At 43.2% G+C, this 16,337-nt stretch overlaps 1 protein-coding gene and 1 long non-coding RNA gene across 2 annotated transcripts in view; one reads left to right on the top strand and one right to left on the bottom strand.

Annotated features, from left to right (window-relative positions):
* Window positions 1-12,926, bottom strand: part of LOC308188008 — a 75,960-nt gene extending 63,034 nt beyond the window's left edge. Inside the window, exon 1 of the long non-coding RNA XR_013945063.1 lies at window positions 10,792-12,926. This is a non-coding gene — a long non-coding RNA (uncharacterized lncRNA). The remainder of the gene's footprint in view (window positions 1-10,791) is intronic.
* The window catches only part of LOC308188006 (uncharacterized protein), a 327,367-nt gene that overhangs the window by 279,667 nt on the left and 31,363 nt on the right, over window positions 1-16,337 (top strand). The window lies entirely within an intron of this gene.

Below are 16,337 nucleotides of genomic sequence, written 5' to 3'. Positions count from 1 at the left end.
TTCTTTGTTGCCAGTTCTCTCTCCTCTCTCAATTAAACCATTTGTTATATATGTCACACCTTAGGTTTCATGCCCTAGCAGATGTTGAAAAGATTGATTCAAGCTTTTACTGTTTCATCTTTAACCCAGCTCCCTCCTTTGATCTATATATCCAGGTGGAGTCTGGGTCTTTCTGGTTCTATCTGTACCTAACCTGTCCCCCTTTCACGTGCCACCAATGATTTTGTCCAAGCCCTTGCTGCCCCTCACCTTGATCGTCACAGCCACCTTCTCCTGTGACTTTCACAAGTACAACGCAGACTCCCTGAGATTCACTTAACAGTCTGGTAAGATTGTCCTAGCATTTGTTCCTGGGAAGATGTTGTCCTGTGCCCGCATTGGTTCTCACTCTTCAAACACAGTCATTGAGGAGCAGCCTGTAAGGACTGCCCAACTTCTCTGTGCCACGTGTGTTTGTGTCAGTCCGTACCTGCTCTGCAGCCACATCGCTCTGCCACCTTCAGTACCTTTCTTATCTATGCCCAGCATCGGTATCTTAATGTTACCTCTTGCCTGCCTTACTCTTTTCAGTCAAAAAACTACCTTTGCCAACTCATGTCCTTCAGCTCCCTCTTAAAATCTTTAATGTACCTTAATGGGCAGCAGAAAATGTTACTTATCTACTAGACGGGTGCTCTGAGGCTACAGACAGAGTGCATCCATCTCTCCTTGCCAGCTAGAGTCATGTTCTGGGCTCTACCATAGCCAGTGGAGAGGGAGGTGTGTCACTTTGTTTTTGGGAAGTCTCTTTTAGGCACCTGTCAGGGAATGGTAGGATGAATTATGCTCCATAGCATTGTCTGTTGATTGTGATGTTTACAGCTAGCTTAAGCTACGTACGTAGCTTTTAGAGGCCTGAAACAGCAGCTCTTCCAGCTCATTTTCAGCTTACTGCCTTGCCCGTTTTAAGGGCCCTCCCTGGAGCGAGCAGCCTCACTCACCTTTCCTTTCGTGCCTGCTGGGATCAGGGGTGTCAGAGCGGAGGGGAGAGCCACAGGCTGCTTCCCAGTCAGTACGCCTGTGAACCAGGAATGAGCTCCACCTCTGGTCCTTTGGCAGAGGGGCTGGGAGGGCTGAGAGCAGGGTCTCTGGCATGGTTGCTGCAATGATGCTGTGCTGGCCCCTGGACCAGCTCCTGTCTGTGAGCTTGGTGAAAGCAGGACCCTTGGCGCCTGGCAATTAGCACTGGATAAACAAGCAGGGTTGTTTCGTGCATTGCTCAGAAACCCGTGCCCTAAATCCCACACCACTGAGGGGAAACGAGCTTTTGTATGACAGCGGGGAATACAGTGGTCTCCTTCCACACATACAGCAGGATAAGCACAAAAGTAAGGAGAGCAAAGGAGGGCCTGTGACTTTCTGATACGCAGTTGTTTCTCTGGGTCACTGCCTGACCCAGAAGAGCTAAACAGGGCAGATAGCACAACAGCAGGATAACCTGCAGGGTATATACATTTGACTCCACATCACTGCATCTCATCAATGGTGACCTTAAAGTAAGCACAATTTACTGGTATTCCCTTAAAATTGAAAGATGCTGACCTCATTGGTCCAGGAAAGGAAGCAAAATTAGTTCATGCCATAGCTCCCGATGCAGGGATAAAAATAACTTGAGAGGGTTTATTCATTTTATCCACAAATGAAAGGATAATTCTGTAGTCAGAGAAAGAAAACCCTTGCAAAATGAAGATCACTTATGCAAAACAGTTCTGAGGATTTTGAAGAAAATAATTTCGTGTCCTATCCTTCAATAAACAATAGGGAGATCACAAAGCTGAGTGAGGATTTCTTCTGTCATGCATTTGGTCAGTCAGGGCACATATAGGATCACTTGTGATCAGAAGATATCTGGACAAAACCAAGCTCTTGGTTTTGGCTGGGACTGCTGATGGACAACAAAGAACAGGGTTTTATCAATAACATAAATATATATATATATATGCAGAGACATATACAGACCTAATCTATAAAAATGTGCACACATTTATCTCTGAAATCCAGACTAAATCCCATCTGAAGGTTTGTAATTTATTTTACAGAGGGAATGAATCACAAAAAGTGAGCTTATGCATAGAATATGATATTTGCAAAGAACACAAAAGCTGTAGCCCTTATCTAGCTAAACAGTTAAAGATATACTTAAATGCCACATGGAATGGGGTCCTCTGTAAGGATCAGCACAGACATGGAAGCTTTTTGCCCACTTTTAAAATTATAGGTGGAGTTTTCTCACAAGAAAATTTTCAAGTGGCAGGTGTACATAAACAAAATAACAATGACTTTAAAATCCAGTTCCAGTTTTCCACAAACTGACATACAGCAACTTTCCATCTTAAGTATTCCTGTTTCCATCAACAAGTTTAATGCTGAATTCACAATGCTAAATACTTACTGGATTTCAGAGCCCTGTTCTGATCCTGAGATGTGACCAAGTTCTTGCTAACCAGATCCATCAGTAATCAGTATTTAGACTTGTGGAGGTGGAATACTGTTTCCCCAGTTTTGGAACAGTTTGACTTTTCAGGCCCTCCTTGCTCCCCTCTCTTCTCTTACGCTTTCGTGGGCATCACAGTCAAAGGTATCACCATTTTCTTCACTGTCCAAAGCATGTGTGTGTGCCTACAGGCACATGGTCATCTGAGTAATTTTTAAGTTCAGTTCTCTTGGCTAGACAATGCTTTTCAACTGTGTGCACTATTTCCAGTACTGCGAAGTGGTCACTAAAGTCCTTTTTAGATTTTGAAATTTGGGAAAAATGTTTGCTTTTAGGCTGTGCCTCACTTCATGTGATTGTGCCAAGCCAAGAAGGATACTATGAACATTTTCACCTCATAATCATGATCCCAAAGAACTGCCATCACACTCATTGAAAGATGACAGACTTGTATGACCTGACCAACAAACCATCAATGTGCCTGATAAGCTGATCTTGTCTGCCCATTTTTTTCACTCTGCTGTTATCCCACTTTCTGCTACAGAAAAATAATATAATAAGATAGTTATGATAATAAATCAGAACAAATAAAAGTCTTCAGCCATGAAAACCAGACTGGACCCTTGTGCTAAACTTTCCTAAGGATGATTTAGGTATAACAAAATTAAGTCTTGTACTGATGGAGAAGGAATGCATAAGACAATCCAGCATAGATCCCTTCAAATAAACGAAGAGCATGATTTATGCATCAAGTTTTGAGGGATCCTGTCGAGATATTAAAGGATGATCCACAGTTTAGAAATTACTTTTTTATATGACAGCAAGAGCTGTCCCTGAAATTTCAATCTTCATTCCCAAAATTGCCCTTTCCAAATGTATACAGCACACTAGAGAAAGTTATGAATATATTTGAAATACAAGTTGCAGATGAAAAAAACAGGATCCTGTCTGCTCATAGCTATTAAAGAGAGCATCAGATTCTTTTTTTCGATGCAGATAGCTATCCTTGATGTCCTGACTAAATAAGTAATTATATTCTGTCCACCTGGCTTCCCTGTGGGGCTTCAAATTAAAACAATACTTAATCTCCTCTAAGTTGTGTGACAGTATGCCTCAGATCCAGCTAGGAGACTTTACATTTCTGCAGTAGATGAACTAATTACCATTATCCCTAGTGCCTGCATAATCTGAAGTAAAAATATCTCTGCTTCTCCTGTGTCTGCACCTTCTGGGTCCCAGAAGAAAACTCTATTTCTTAACTTGAAAAAAGTCTTTCAAGCCCTATCACACTGATGTTCTTCTCCTTCCCCTTTCCCTCACCCCTAGTTTTCAGGCGGCAATTTCTAACTATTTTATTGTTTATCTGATTTTTCAGACTTTATCAGACTTTTCCAAACCTTGAGCGCTGACAAAATGGCTTTCTCTATGATCACTTCATCACCTCCAGCATGTAGCAGCAGTGTCATCGTGAGCCTCAGCCACTGTTGTACCATCACCAGGGATCTCTGCATGGAGCAGGGTGTGGGAAGGTACCCGTGGCTGCCGATCCCATAGCAAGCATGTGGCCTCCTCTAGCAACACAAACGTGAAGTGAGGGTTGACGTTAGCTCAGTGCAGCTGTGGACCAAATGTTTGTGTTTCATCAAGTCTAATTGCTTACGAAACTCAGGCACAATATGCAGAAAACACCATGGTTTTTTTCAGGATCACATGGAAAGAGAGGGTCAGGGGAATGACTGAGTCGTCAGAAGTGTGCCTTCTCCCTTACAGGAATTAATGTCTCTCCATATCACAGCTGTAGGATTAGTTACCCTTTTTCTGGTCTCTGCATGCACACTCTCAGGAATATCCTTGCATTTATACTATCCATGCCTAATTGCCTAATTGCATAATTCTCTTCCTCTTAAATGAGGATCCAATTACAACTTTCTGTGTATGCCAACTGCTCTTACCCCTTGGCAAGTTTGGTGGTTTCCCTTTGAGAATCAGCAACCAGTGGTATACAGTGGACAGCCAAAATTATTGAAACAGTATTTATTACTCATACAGCAGGAGGAACACATTGCTAAAGAAAACCATAGTTCAAAATAGCAGTAGTTTATGTGCGAGTCTAATTCAGCAAGAGCCCAAACATCAGTGATACCAACTGAGAAAGGCCTGTGTTAACCAGGTACCCTCAGGTACCTCTGGTTCCATCTCCACAGTTCAGAGGGATTGAAGTGGTCAAATATCCAGGTAACTCTTGAAAATAGGAGTCAGACATATCTGGATCACCAGGAAATATCCTACCCAAGACTGCAAGTCAGACTAATCTATGTCTCTATTGAATGTATAGAGAGCATGTGCACACATATGTACCCTCGCTTCACCTCTTCTGCCTGATAAAGCTAAGATAATGTACAAATATTTTTGTCCTCTTTTAATTAATGATTTCATACATGATGGGGTATTTCCAGTCTGAAGTTTTCTCTTTCAGAGCAGGATAACCTACAGAGCTATGATTTGGTTGTCCCTGCTTCCATATTAACAAAAAAGAGATTTTTGTGCACATGAATAATGTGGTTTTATGCCAGAAGACACTGCATTGACACTTTGTTGAAAAAATACTCCCTGTGTAGTTCTGAGACTGGTAGCAACCTCTGGCTGCGGATTTGCACTACCAGGACAAGAACTCTCTTTCTGTCAGTCATTTTTCTTCTATTCTGGTGCCTCAGTGTGAGCACAATTTTTCCCTGCTATTGCAAATTGTTGAACCTTCAAAAAATTAATTGCATATACACTGGTGATCACTTCCATAGATGGAGCCTAAGGCAAAACACACAGATGAAATAATACACATCTTCCTCTGACATTTTCTGGCTAATGCTATGCATGAAATTACAAATAAAATCACCAGGACCAGCTGCTCATTTAATCTGTGCCCTTCCAATCAGACCAGCTATTAAAGTCTCCTTCCTCTAAAGTTTTCTCAGTTCAGACAGAATTTCTGCAGGCCAGAGTTATTCAAATTACATGAACATTTCATTCCACAGTTGTTTTCAACAATCTACATGCAGATAATCTGTGTATTCTTTCTTTTTGCTGCTCAACAACCTCTACATTTGTGTTCATGGGCTTTGTTTGTCATGCACACTCCCTTAGAAGATGATGTAGAGACTTCTGCAAATGTGGTACAGGCTCAAGCAGTACCTCTTTGTGCTACAGGGATACTCTCAGACGTAGGACAGGTGCAGCTCTGGGTGCAGGAAGCTCTGCTTACATGGGAAAAGAAAGTATAGAAACATCATCAGGATTCAGGGACAAGAAGCAGAAAATCTTCTAACTTCAGTAGACCTCAGTGCCTGAAACTTCTTCTCATTTGTAATGAAATAGTTTTCCTGAAGAACAATCCAAATGACAGGGGGGGAAACCTAGAGCTGATATCTGACGTGTCAGCACTGAACAAGATCTGATGCTTAGCAAAATAAAGTATCTCAGCCATACCAATACCAAATAGGGCAAAATCTTGCCCTAGACATCCTACCTTTCCAGGAGCTAACCTAATACTTTGAAATGTAAGATTTAACTCATCATCTTGCATAATACAGGATACATAATGCATAATAACAGATCTAAGTCTTTTAGATATTAATTTTTCCTAAATCTAAATATTATCCATCAATATAGCTGGTATGAAGGCTCACTGTAAAAGATGGATTCTATGTGAAGGAAAAATGTCATATTCTTTCTGTATCAGTGAGCTGCATTAATATCTTGCCTTTCCCCACTAAAATAATATTCGCTGAAACCCTGAGAGCAAAGGTCTTTATGAAATGAGTATTGAGAAAGAACATATCCTACCTGTAATTTCTGAAGTAAAATGAGTAGGCTGGTTTAAAGCATTTTGAAAATAAATATGAAAAGCTAACCTCATATGCCATATCTGAGCTGTTCCTGTGTTATTCCAGTTGAGATAATTTACAAAACAAGCAGTTGCAATGGGAGACTGCAGCATGGTATTAACTCATGTGAATGCATTATAATAGTCAAGTATTTAATCACTTTTCAATTCTTGTTAAACAAAGAACATTTTCCAGCATTGTCTGAACTGCGCTCGCTGTAGTCAATGGGTGTTCAACTCCTTTACATGAGAGAATTGAGTTCACCACCCTGCATAATGAAGACCTACTGTATTTTAGACTATAACTCAGCAGGTGATTGAATATTATCTGCTTCACAGAAAAAATACAAGTAAAATGAGCTCTTCAGCTGTAAATAATTCGGTCATAAAAGAGAAAGCTAATGTTTTTCTTAGGTAACAGTCTCAGCTCTGCTGCACGGTGCACTGATTCTCCCTAGCCAGTTCTGGATTTCATATCACCAGCCACCCAAAAAGGGAATATTAGTGAGGCCCTTGCAAAAAGTCTTTTTACTAAACTAAGCATGGAATGTCACATAAAGAACTTGGAGCAGAACGTGTACCTTCTGCATTTTCTTCTCTCTAGCACAATGAGAAGAAAGATGAGCATTGGAATAATCTTCTTTGTCATCTAGTAATAGCTATCCTTCCTTCTCTTACCCCACTCCCCAAACTAATCCATATGGTCTAGGAATCCAGGAAATGCTCTCACAGGCTTTAGCAGACTTTGGTTCATATTTATAACACACAATTAAGGTCTATGATCATGTTTTCATTTTAGAATATACAAAATACATTAAAAGCTTTGGACATCAAAGTAATCAACTAATCCCTTTATCCAGAGCCATTCAGATCAATCATTAAAACACCAGGAGGTTCTGACAGATGCCACCATGACAGATTTCTCTCCCTCCATGTTGTTTTCATTGTCACACGCTTTTTGATTTGGGTCATAATTGCGTTTGGGCTTTCAATGGCATGTAGTCCAACTACCTCATTTTGAATGTTAATTTCCTGAAAATGATTGAAAACTAATCCATATTTTTAATCTGTGGCAGGTGCTTGGCTACAACAATCTCCTTTTGTTGTTGTTGCCATTGACACACAATATGTGATCCAGGAAAATGTCTGTTTCCCATGGCTATCTGCCCAACACTGCCTTTGTTAAATAACTGGTTTCACCTAGCCAGATTTTGAATGTTTGCAATCATTTACTTGTAGTGCTACGTGTTGCCTGCCATCGTTTTGTAAAGCAGCTCTTCAAGCATTGTCAACCTCCTCATGTTAGCACTTTGGTCTGTAGGCAGCCTACCCTGCGGTGCATTATATCCTGATGACACTTCCCCAAAACCTTTCAAAAAGCCCGTAAAATAACATGCGCAATCTCTGTGCTGCCATTTACCTGAAGCACAGCATACAGCTGTCCCAGGCAGAGGTAATAGTTCTGGTTTAGAAAGTTGAATTAGCTTTTTCACAGTATATTGACAACTTTTCAGCAGGAAGCTTAAGTCTCTGTGTCGCTGAGTAGTATAGATGTGCCCTGTAGAGTCCAATGTGGCTTCATACTGACTTGAGGTTTGGTATGCATTTAAATGCTTTCCTGGGCTATTTAAAACACTTTCATTGCACCCTCCTGGATAAAATCCAGCCACAACAATCCTGGAAATGGAAGAGGATGTTGTTTAAAAACACTTTACAAACACTCTCCCTGCCTGTTAGAATTTTTGAAATTGTTGTTGTCAGTCTGTTTCTCACAGGTGAGGAGTGAAAATACTTTCGCTTAGCATCTTTCTCCTCTTTTACTGGACTACCTCCTTTCCCATCACTCCAAGATTTCTTACTTATTTCTGATAGAGAGCTGCAATTAAAGTCCTTTAAAATAACCTGCTTTCACACCAGATGACTGCAAGTGGTAGAACTTCTTATTTTTGTTCCTAAGGACATGCAATTTTTCAAACAGTTTGAGTATTTTTGATTGCTTCAGTTTTTAAAGGGCAATCAGGAAGGCTGATTGTTCCAAGCTAATTGCAGATAGAGAAAGGAGGAAGGGAAGCTGAGTTTTAATGATGGAGAAATACCCTGATCTCTAGACAGACTTCCATCATGGTAATGCACAAGGAGTCTGGAGTCTGATTTGGTAAATTTGATCCCATACAAGAGATTGTACAAACTGAGTCCAACTTGGCATGAATATATAGGCAAAATCTTGGTGTTCAATGATGTCTTTGGAGGCTGTTTAAAAAAAAAAAAAAAGGCAGACACAGCTTTCAGGATATGCTTCAAGCTTTCCCCGGCGGCAGGATCACCACAGTTGGTGATCTTTTGAGAATGTGACCTCTCCTGTGGACACATCCAGACCACAGTTCTTCCAGAAGCTGCAGAATGGACACTGGTTGTACCTGGAGTGGGGCTTTCCCCTCACATAATCAGCCAGAGTGACAGCCTTGTATGCCTTCTCTGCTTTCTTTGTGTTAGCACAAGGGATGCTTGTTGGGTTGCCACATTGCCTTTCTATTCAAAGCCAACAGTATGGGCTAAGAACAGGGTGGTCAGAACATAGGATTTCTTTGTCGCACTTTCAGGTTTGCCATCCATCATGAAAGAATGAGAAGAGCTATTTAAGAGGTGTAAGAGGAAGAGTCTGCCTCTCTTCTTCCATATCTGCTTCAGCAGGCACATGAAATGGCTTCTCTAGCCAGGTGAGGCTGTTTGGGTACATGTTGGGTACATGCTGCATGCCTGCCTCCCTCCAGCTCCCTGGGGCTGTCACAGAAGTCTTTATCTTCTTGACATGATTCTTCTACTGAAGCAGAAGAGGCATTGGTATGTATTTAATGTACAAATACTAGTGTGATAGTGACAGTATTGCAAGTGACCTCATCAGTGAGGCGAAGTTACTGTCCAACAAGAATAGGTTAATAGAGTTTCCTCTATGAATGTATTGATCTGACATAGGAGAGATCTGTGGGAAAAGTGGACGGGGACCACCCCATAAATCTTGATGAGCTGCTGCAATCACACACTCATAAAGCAAGATCTGAACCATTATCCTAGAGAATCTGCAGAACCTATAAGGAAGGTGAAAGCTTTTGATAACAAATTTTGCGTATTATTTGGATTATGCATGTAATACGCTGGCTTTGTAGTTTTAAGATCTATAGGCAAGGAGGCTATAGACCAACATTTGGCCAGCCAGTAAAAGGATTTCCTTCTACAGGCTTGGGAGACTCGTAGAAGCCTATGTGTGGCCATGACAAACATGAGTGGACCAACAGTGCAAAGATCTTTGTAACCTGTAGCATGTGCCACCTGGCAAAATACTGCCAAACAACCCAAGAGCGGAGCTGTGTGACTGCATGATGCAGCCTTCCACGGCAGCAGACCTGACTCATTTCTCTGTCCTCTTCACTCACACCCGGTGCCCCCAGGTTGTCTGAATGTGCACCACTGCAACCACTGACTACAAGTATTGCCCTGACTTCATCCATTGGGCAGCAATAGCACTGATTTCTGTAGTGATGCTCTCTTACAGCTGTGCTGTGCTATCTACTAGAGATTTCTAAAACTGTATGCTAGGGATAAAACAAATAGGAGGGAGGAAAGCAGATCTGGAAAAGCAGATACATGTTATCTATGCTCTTGGAGATCCTGAAAATGTGATCTTGTCACCTTTTTAAGGCTTCTCTTGAGCATAAAGGTTTTCCTTAAACAAAGAAAATATTAAACTAGAAGGCTATGTCATTAAGCTGCTACAAGGTATAGCTCTAGCTAAGCAAGGCCTTGGGGTAGATTTTAGCTTGCACTGAATTTCTCATAAGGTTTTATTATGCTTTTATTTTAAAGGAGCTCTGCCTGTGTGTCTGAGCACAGGAGAGGAGGGAAACTGGCTAACTTCTCTGCAGTTGGGGGTTTGGCAAAATGGGTTTGTGATTTGCAGATGTTTGCTATCTCTTGCAACATCTTAATGATATGGCTCACTGAGCTCTGCCACTTGCCCCTGAATTTCCCTCCCTTTCTTCCCCTTAGCTTGTTTTCACCTCATTCAATAGCTATTAACATAATGCTGTTGTTAGAAGCCAGCAGGGGCTCATTGCTGCTCTCCTACAGCCGCTCTCTACCCTGATATAGGCACCTGTCTGCATAAATTGAGCTGGTAAAGAGAAGGCAATTTTCAGAACGCAAAGATTTCAGCAGCCAGATTTGTGCCTGATGCAAATCAGCATAGCTCTGTGCCACAGAGTTTTGCCAGCAGTGACTGTTTTACCCTAGATGATGACATGCTGAGATTAGAAAGTCCTCAAGGCAATAATTCCTTACTTCCTTTCGCCTTTCCTTGCGGTGTCTCCAGAGCTGCCATCCCCTCGAACACCTGGGCACAGACTTGCACAACAAACAACCTTGTCCAGCTGTGCCTACTTACCTTTAGTAGCACAGACTCAACCCTGCCTCTCAGGAGTGGCTCTTCTCACACTTCTGTGTAGCCTGGACGCTTGAGGGGCTCTGCTGAGTAATGCTGAGAGTTCCACGTGGCCCTGATATTGAATGCCTTTTGGAGCACTGGTTATTTAAACCCACCACTCGAGCCCCAGTTCAGCAGATGACTAATGCACGATTCATTTTTAGCATGATGATTCAAGAGGGCTGCAGCAAAACCCACACTGAGGTGTTTCTTTTGCTTTTAATTGCTGTTTTAGGGAGCCAGAAGATGATGCAGAATAAAAATAAAATAAAAAGCAAGCATCCATGTTAACCTCAACAGCGTCCAAATTCTAGGTTTTGCTTTTTTGGGCTGTGACAGTGTAAGCTATGGTAGCTGTGTCTGTGGTTGGATATTAAATAGATGATATGGTGATACAAACAAGTGATCCAGTATTGCAATCCAGAGCCAACTGTGTTTTGCTAGAGAGGAAGGTGGGCCAGATTCATCCGTTGTGCAATTCATGGCCTTTCTTTCTCCAGATTTTCCATTTATTTTTTATATCTGCCAAGAGGGTAGTTTAGAGAACATTACACTGTCATAACATTGTATTCCACTGGCAATATTCCTTAATTGTAGTAATAATATATAATCGGCCATACATGTATGCATTAATATATTAGCTGCAGAGCTTCATCGCTAACTTTTTTACATCCGACAACAGTCATGCTTGGCTGCCTCATTACCTGAGCTCCAAGATGTGGATTTCTTTCTATTACATTCTTGGGGTATATGTTATTTCTATAATAGGAGCTGGTGATGTTTTTGTCAGAAATCCATGGGTTTTATTGTGAAGTCTATAATTTTTGTACAATGAGATTTTCAGAGGACCAAATGGTACCTCAAACAGCGCGTTGATTTGGCTAGCAAAAGGCAAACTGCTGGCATGCTCACCACTGAGAGGATTTTAAGGACACCTAAAAATACCACTGTCCCCATCCATCTCTAGCTGCACGTGCTCAGGGTCTCCAAGAATAAGGCTTTGCTTCAGGGTGAACAGTCTGATGAAGAGTTTGCTGGGACATCTTTTCTGAGGGTACCTGTTGCACCTGTGGGAGTAGTGTTACTCTCCAAGAAGAGAAGAGCAGCTTTGAGTGGGAAGGAAGGACATTGACAAGAGTCAGAAAATGTTTTTTGTTTTTTTGGCTTGGTGTTTTTTGGGGGAGGCTAAAACAAATAGTTTTCAGTAATGGTTGAGCAAAAATTAAAAGCCCAGAGAGGCAGCTGCTCAGCTGGCTTGAGGCAGGGTCACAGCTACTCATTGGGAACGTGTCTGACTCGACGTAGTGCTCCAAGTCCCGCGAGTCATTCATTGTTACAGACCTAGATTCGGACAGGTGCTTGAACATGGGTCTACAAGAGCTAAACCACACATCACAGTTCTACCTATCGGGGTCACAAACTTGCCACTGAGAGCCAGCTGAAGAAAGGGTGGTGATGGCTATGAAGAGCAAAAAGCAGCTCAGGGAAAAGTGTGCGATGTGTACTCAAAACATTTGTGCTAGAAGGATACAACGCCACGGGAGGTAACAGTGCTGCTGAAAGAAAATAAATCGATCAATAGAGGAGACCAACAACTTTAGCCTGTCTCCGCAAAGCATTGAATGACATCTGCTAAATGGCAGTGCTAGTCAATTTGCAGTCTGAAACAAATAGCTACAAATGACGTGTAAATATGCAGAATGAATGGATTACTTTTTTCTGTACTTCACAAAGGTGAAGTGTGGGACTGTGGAAGGGGGTGACATTGGTAAACGGACTAACTTTGAACTGATAGAGAAAAATGAACAGGAGAGGAAAAGAAAGGGAATTGGAGGAAATGGAGCAAGAAGAACATTATTTTGTGTAAATTAAATTTAAATAAAAAAGGATGACACTGGCTCTGATCTTGTCATGCTGAGGCATTTTAAGGCCAACAGTAATAAGTGAATTATATGTAATGTGGGTGCCCCAGCAATGCCAAGTACACCTTTCCTGTTTTCTAATAATGAAGCTGCTGATGCACATTTGTCATGAAGACAAATAAACACCCTTCATATTGACAAAAAAATGGTAGCCTGGGTCACTTAACACCTTTAGAGCTCATCTGCATCAAGGTGAGGAACAGTGAAATATACTAGGAAGAGAGGGAGGGAGGGAGGGAGGGAGGGAGGGAGGGAGGGAGGGGAAGGAAGGAAGGAAGGAAGGAAGGAAGGAAGGAAGGAAGGAAGGAAGGAAGGAAGGAAGGAAGGAAGGAAGGAAGGAAGGAAGGAAGGAAGGAAGGAAGGAAGGAAGGAAGGAAGGAAGGAAGGAAGGAAGGAAGGAAGGAAGGAAGGAAGGAAGGAAGGAAGGAAGGAAGGAAGGAAGGAAGGAAGGAAGGAAGGAAGGAAGGAAGGAAGGAAGGAAGGAAGGAAGGAAGGAAGGAAGGAAGGAAGGAAGGAAGGAAGGAAGGAAGGAAGGAAGGAAGGAAGGAAGGAAGGAAGGAAGGAAGGAAGGAAGGAAGGAAGGAAGGAAGGAAGGAAGGAAGGAAGGAAGGAAGGAAGGAAGGAAGGAAGGAAGGAAGGAAGGAAGGAAGGAAGGAAGGAAGGAAGGAAGGAAGGAAGGTTCCTTTTCTGTGTCATGCTGCCTTCAGACTGCTGTAGAAGTTGATTTCTTCCACTCCAGTCCAATCAGTTCAACAGCACCACAAACTCTATCTGAACGGTGACAGCCATAAAAGAAAACTGTGAGTCCCCTCTGTATAGGGTTGTCATAGGTGTTGGCATATGTGTGGTGGGTGGCTTCTTCCTAAGAGCTGGAAGACTGTCACTTAAAAGAAAAGAAAGGGAAGAATGAACATAGGAATATTCAATCATGTGCATAAAATCTGGCAGCATTAAATGAGTTCCTGCTCCTCTGAAGGCTTCAAGAAAGAACCAGCAATAAATTTCCAGCTTTCTGGAGCAAAAGAATAGCACTCAAAGTATGACTTGTGTTGCTAAGAAAAACTGTACAACTCACTGCCACAGGATATAGAAATGAACGGTATATATTTGGTCACGAATATTTAGACTCATTCTTTCACTTTCAGTTATTATTAATCATGATGGTCTTGTCAGAAAGTGCCTGAACATTGTCAGATGCTCATTGTCAGGTGTGAGTCATTTTACAGTGCTCCTTTTCTTTACACACTTCCCCTGCGAACTGTCTATTGGACAACAGCAAGGCTGGGACACTGGGTTAGGTGAAGGTCTGGTCTGACCTCCCGTGGCATTTCTCCTGAAATTCTGAGGGCAAATCTGCGCGGCATACTGATGGCATGAAACGGCTGTGTGGCAGCATATATTCACTGCGGCAAGTGCCATGCTAAAGCAGGTACCCAGAGGCTGAGAGATAGCTGCCCTTCAGCGCTCTCAGAGTCTGAACAGACAAAATGTCAGCCCCGAAGACCATCTAGACACATCGTTAGACAAACAGACCCTTATCGCAGAGGCAGAGTTATTAGTTGTTCCCCTGTCCATCCTTGAGGGAGCACAGCTATAGCCCATTGCGTTCTGCGTGAGCCCCGAGTCCCCCGGAGCCTCGCCTCTCTGCTTAGCTTCGTGCGGCACAAGCGGCCCCGCTGAACTTCCATCAGGCAGCTCGCGGCGCGTGACATTAAGAGAGCAAGGTTTTGTAAGTCCGGGGCTTAAAGCTGCAGTCTCGCTCAGAAGCGTACTCTCTCTGCTGTTCTAACAGCATGTTTTCCTATAGGAATAGTGCCGACTTTGACTGGTATGTGTGATGATAGGGCAGTTATAATCACAGTTGATTTTCCCATTCCTGAGAGGCAGTTGTACATATAAGCAAATACCTTTTCAATACCACCGGGAGACAAGAAAAGGGTATTTGTCTGACAAAACATTTCTAGACAAACCTAGATATTTGACTGCAGCCTAACCAGAAGCAGCAATCTTCAGTATGGGTTAAGCCTTAAAGAAAGCTCCTCTCAGTCTTTTTCCTGTCTGGGGAGCCCTATGCATTTTGCCACACATACCTGCATGGATGGATAAAATCGAAGCATGCTGGCAGTCAGCTAGCTGGCATCAGCCACGTTTCGTGGACCCCCAGATGTAGGCTCTTGGGCACTGATCCGTGACCACAGGTTGTGGAATCACTCCTGTAATTCTTCAAATTGGGGAGCACCTCGATGTGCCATGAGGGTGGAGGTGTGATGCTGCATTGCGACTCTCCTTGTGAAGTCACCCCTCGGATTTGGTATCAGGTACAAGCTTTTCCTTCCCCACTGTACGTACAGGAGGTGTTAAAGCCAAAGTCCTCCTTCACCAGGTGGAGGTGGAAGATGGATGCAGGGAGCATCCTCGCCTGGGGACAGTGCCTGTATCTCCACTAGTGCCTTCCTCCCCAGGCAGACACAAAAGGAACGAAGATCCTGAGTTACAAAAGCACTAGCTGGCAAGGCAAAGCAGGACACACTAACAACCCCCCCACCATTCAGGCAAGATGAGGCAGTGGCAGAGCTGGGTGTGCTGCCCCCATAAGATGAACACCCACCAGAAGGCTCACATCAGAGCAAGCAGCTGCCTCCCTGCCCTCGCTGCCTCGCCGCCGGCATGGGGAGGAAGGGCGGGCATCTCCTCCCGGTGGGTCCAGCACGGACACCTGGTGGCCTTGGGGCTGGAACAGCCGGGGGCAGGGCAGCAGGGCCAGTCAGGAGAACAGGTACTTCAGTTGGAGGCATACCCCTGGTGCCCTCTGCTTGTTTTTTTTGTACCTTGTCCTTCTTCACTCCCATTCTGCTGCCTGAGCCTTGGCTTTAGGCTGCAGGCGTAAAGCGTGACTCTGCTGTCTGCTTTGAAGCTGTCACCAGCTCACTTCACACCTGATGATTCTGTTACCTGCAGGGCAGACATTACAGGTTTGCTTGGACTGCATTTTGCTATTCGTTTGCTTTCAGGCAAAGGTTTGGAGAGAGACATGTATTCTTGTGCCCTCAGTCACTGCTGGCGGTGCCTCCTTCCTGACCAAAGGTGAACGTGTTGAAACAGGAGAAGCAGATGTTGGCTGCAGACTGAAAGGGCAGGGGAAAGAGGAGCAGGAAAGAGGACCAAAATGAAGACAGATGAGATCCTGTTGCCCTCTGTAAACACACCCTGTCATTGAGCAACAGGAGACAGGCGAACCGTGTAAGTCAAGGGACAAAGCTGGTGGAAACAAGCAGCTACTCCTTGCCTTTGAATAAACCCACACTGAAGATCAGAAAAAGGTTTACAATCATCACAAAAGAGAAGCTTGGGAACAGCCTTCAAAAGGATGACCAGGGGCAAAATTTGCCATATGTAAGGTGGAGATTAATTGGTTTATACAGTACATGGCATGGTCGCCAGTAGTCACAGCAGACACGTTTTTAGCACTTACACTCAAGACCTTTTCCAAACTCGTAAGTTGCTACAAAACAGAAGAATCCCCAACCCTGGCTACAACCAAAGGATTACAGCTGAGTAGAGCAGAAGTTTCCATCAAAAACAGGC

This window comes from Anser brachyrhynchus, assembly GCF_964034855.1.
Source record: "Anser brachyrhynchus genome assembly, chromosome: 1".
NCBI classification, from domain to species: domain Eukaryota; kingdom Metazoa; phylum Chordata; class Aves; order Anseriformes; family Anatidae; genus Anser; species Anser brachyrhynchus.
The sequence above is the reverse complement of the archived record's forward strand: the minus strand, read 5'-3'. Positions and strand labels throughout refer to the sequence as shown.